Genomic DNA, 4,876 nt, shown 5'->3' on the forward strand with positions numbered 1-4,876 from the left:
TAATAGATTACCGATGTCATTGTCGATTGCATTAATAAACAGGAGAAACGTCACGAGTGATTATTAACCTATTGATTAATGAGTTGGTTTGTACGAATCATGAAAAGAATAGCTTTAAATTATATCTAAATTTATATAATCATTTTTAGGTTTCCTTTAGTCCCTTGAAATTATATTATTTTATTATAATGTATTATTGTATTATATATTAAACATAATATGAACAATGATGTGTACCTATCTAATTACTCGAATTTAAGCAAATGTATCTTTAAAGAACATGCACTTGATTATTATGTAATATATTAATATAATTGAATATGTGTTATCGATATAGGTTGACTTATTGATATAAAACTCACTTACTACGTACACAGCTTAAGTTTAAAATATTGCACTTCATATAATATTATGGTATTTTTTTGATGCGTTTTAATATTTAAATTTCCATCACATCCATTATTATAAATAGATACTAAATTGATAAATGATTCTCAATAAAGTTTACTATGTTTCATTTTTGAAGTTAAAAATAAAATAAAATATATATATTTTATTAAAAGATTTGTATACACAAGTATACTTGAACAGAATAATTTTAATTAACATTTTAATATTAACAAGTAAAACTGTTCAATGACGAGATACAATCAAAAACTATTAACCAGCTACTTATGTTTCTATTTTTTTTTTTTTTTTTTTTTTTTTTTTAATTAACAAAGATAATTATCTATAAATATATTTCATGATAAGCAATTGATTACAAAATATTTATTAAAGTAAATTAATATCAATAAAAAAATGAATTGATCTGTCATCCATCATTGTAGAGGTACTTATAATAAACAAATGGGCAGTATTTATATATTTGTTTATTTGATTTAGACCCAAATAAATGTATTAAATCTGGAGGCATTGACGTGAGCTTATGGAATCTACTGTGACACCTTTCTGTTTCATTATGTTCTTTCGGCCTTCCTTTTGAAATCATACGACTTTATTTTATGGAACTAACTTTCACAGATAATAGCCATTATTAAATCAGTATAATAATATATACACAATATATTATTAATTTGGGTAGTTATGAACAAATTTAAAATATAGGGCTAAAGATATAACAAATATTAATAACTATTTAATTCTTTGTAATCAATGGGAATCAATTATTAAACATTATTTAAACAACAATCAATATTCAATTTCTGCTTGCTTATTGTTTTCACCATATAATATTATGTTAGTTTTAATTTTATATTTTGATTAGCAATTTAAAGCTTGATATTTAAAACTATTGTTAATGTTTCATTGTAAGTATGTATATGTTTTACCTGAATTAATCAGAAATGTAGCCTTTCATTTTTCACTTGTTTTTTTTTTTGTGGTGTTTAAATAAAACATCTTTGTATTTTTGTATAATATTCACACGTAATAATTTCAACAACAAAATTATGTAGTTCACTATGATGATTAGTAATATTACTACATTATTTTAAATACAAGGTCGTTGACGTGATATAATACTTGAATATATACCATACCTTTATGTCGAATTACATCTGCTGACTTGTATAACGCTCAATATTTTATTTTATATTCTGTTTTAATGTAGGTAATATATTATATTTCTATGTTGTCTAGTATGTTGTATGTAGTTTACTGGCCACAATCGTTTCAAAATTTATACAATGTTTAAAATTCTGAAATAAATAGTTGTGTCACAAAAATTGTTTATTCGTTTCAAACTGGACAATCTCAATCGCCGTAATATACACACTGCAAGTTTCGACACACTTTAAAGTTCCCGGTCCACTTTTACTAACAATAGGTGGGTGGAAATATTGCGTAATATCTATACACTTAATTAATCTTCAGATATATATCGTATTATATCGTGTGCACATTATGTCATAAAAAATATACTTCACCATAAAGTTTTTAGATATCACACTTCAAAATTCTTGATTCGACATCTGAATAGTTTAGATGAAAGAAAACCAGTACACTGAAAATGTTAACTAACTGGGGAGCTATAAGGCTTATTCATATATTTTTTTTTTGTCTTTTTTGAGTCATAGTTTACGATGGAGTATAATTTGGATGTTTTACGTTTCTTATTTAAAAACCAATATTCATTAAAAAATATAAATTAATAATTCCTAAATTATAAATACAGCTAAATTAACTTTAATTATACATTTATAAAATATATTTTTCTAGGTATAAAGCATAAGATAATATCAAGATAAGTCATTTGTCTATTGAAGAAACTAAGTGTGTGAATTCATGTGAGAATTCAGAAATAAATTTATCTTAAAAGGTGAAAGATACAACAAAAGTACGATATTTTTCCACTGTGTGCATTTTTAAAAAAATTAGATACGAGTTAGCTTACATGTGGTTTACATGAGCACCATATAATTTAAGATAAATTAAATTTTAAAATATGTTCGTATTTAGTTTATGTTTTATTACTGTATAAGATAGATATAACCAATGAAACTTTAAAATAAAATTGTTAAGTTTTAAAAAAAAAATTACTGTTAAAATTATATTTACACTAATAGAATGAGCTCAAAAAAGATTTTAAGTACACCCCAACTTAAACGTTACGTTTGTATGAATAGTTGAATAGTAAAATATGAAACGGGTCTAAAAAAGATAATAGAATAATAAAGACCTTTCAAAAGATATTTGCATTCCAAAATTGTATTAAAGTTTTATCACAAAGTGAACTTAAATGGATACTTATAGTCCATAGAAGCGAACCTAAGGTACTTATATATGGCAGTTTTGAGACTTGTTCGGGTGGCTTTTATCGAGTTTCTGAATTCACATATAAGTATATAGATATTTTACAAAGCAAAAGCTTCACCAGTTGTGAATGTAACTATACGTTTTGCTTTTGGAGAAAAGTAATATAAAAATGCACCTCATAATTACAAGTATTTTGGATTATAACTGACAAATGTATTTACATCGTTTAATATAATAATATGATTTCCAGTATATTATATGGAGTTTCTTAATTATAGACACATAATACGTGAGCATATAATAAGATACAATACAAATCTTCTCGGCTAAATAAAAATAAAAAAAATATTTAAGTCCTTTGAGTGAATTATAATGGAATAATGGATTTAATTAAAAGTATTACATTTTATTGTTTATGGATACTAAAATGTTTTGTTTTATAATATTTTAATATTATAATACACAGAATGTTTACAATTTTTACACATCAAAGTGTGACTAAAACTATGTCGAAGTATAATAAGTACCGAATTACAGTTTGTACCCAAAGTACAAATTACTGGTAGACATTTTGACAGTTATTTGACATTTTAAAAGTACGATCGATATGCTATTTTACAACGGTAGTTCTCGTTTACATAAAAAGTTAATAATATTGAAATTACGTTTGTTTTATTTTATTTTTACTTTTATACAGGATGAATTAGTATGACAGATGGCCCCATAGAAAACGTCTTATCAATGTCTACGGTGCAAATTATACACAAGCAGAATAATAATATTGACGCGATGTTAACACACATACAATAGTTGTATCTAATAATGTATTTTTTAATAATTTATATCGATTTTAATTGTTGAAAACATGTAACTGGTTTTAAAAATAAAATAAATAATTGATATACATTACAACACAAACAATAAAAAGTATTTGTATCAAAATATAATAATATGCAATATTATTGCTAGTCAATTAAATAGTTAAAACGTAAGGTAAAATTTAAATAAATTAAATATTAACAGTTTATTTATTTTTAAGTCCCTTTTAACTTTTTCAAGTTTAAATTTTTTGTTTCATGATATAAAGCCACAAATCTATTAAAACACTAATTTATAATTACGTTAAGTCTCTAATATAAACCCCAAAGATTTAAAATATATATTTTTCGTATTATTTTATTATTTTAATAAGTTATAAAATAATATAAATAGTTATCAATAACATTTATAACTTTATTATTATTATATTGTTTACAATAAATTCTATATTTAAGAATATGGAGGTATTGAATTCACTGTTTTTAGATTTTAATTAGGATAAAAATAACGTCTAATTATATAATATTATTTTTAAATGTTCATACACTATAATTATAATTTCACCCTAACACATTAATTTCAAATACCCCAATATTACCTGGTAACTAGGTTCAACGTTTAAAGAGAAATTAATGTCATGTGATCTCTTAACAAAATTAATTTACCAAAAATAAACTAAATAATTAATAATTTTAGTTAGTAGAGTCTATCATTGGATGGAATTTCTTTCTTTCAATTAATCTCATTTATTTTATTTATCAATATTTTTTTACTTTTCAATACCTAACGCCTAATTTAAACTTAAACTTCAAATTTACTTTTTATGCATTTACATGGATAATATAAATATACCTTTAAAACAAAATGTAACAGATTTTTATCTAAATCAAGTATTTTTTTCAATTTGACATTTTTCTTTAAACTTAACTTAAAGAGTTAAAAAAAATAGTTGACTGGGTCATATTTCATAATAGTTATATGCATACACTAAGATTACGCACTATATACATAAAACGATAAATATCACATAATAAAGCATACTATACACAGTATAATATCAAATCACAATACTTGTATTTAATTGCTATTAGTATGCATCATTATTAATGACAATACATTCGATGTCTTTATCCTAGAAGGTCATTACTTCAACAAAACGGTCATTACAATGATATAAGCTTCTGCGCAGTGACAAAGCGTGTATGAGCTCGTAAAGCTCATTTTAATATCGCGATTGAAACAATAAAATATGAAGTTTGTTGGTATTTTATATTTTTTACATTAGATTAACATCCGCGTT

At 23.4% G+C, this 4,876-nt stretch overlaps 1 long non-coding RNA gene across 1 annotated transcript; it reads left to right on the top strand.

Annotated features, from left to right (window-relative positions):
• Window positions 1–1,587: 1,587 nt before the first annotated feature.
• Window positions 1,588–3,670, top strand: LOC126549661 (uncharacterized). The gene is made up of 3 exons (XR_007603772.1): window positions 1,588–1,828; window positions 2,221–2,338; window positions 3,455–3,670. It is a non-coding gene; the product is annotated as an uncharacterized LOC126549661 (long non-coding RNA).
• The last annotated feature ends 1,206 nt before the right edge of the window (window positions 3,671–4,876 follow it).

The sequence above is a fragment of the Aphis gossypii genome, chromosome 2 (genome assembly GCF_020184175.1).
Source record: "Aphis gossypii isolate Hap1 chromosome 2, ASM2018417v2, whole genome shotgun sequence".
NCBI lineage: Eukaryota > Metazoa > Arthropoda > Insecta > Hemiptera > Aphididae > Aphis > Aphis gossypii.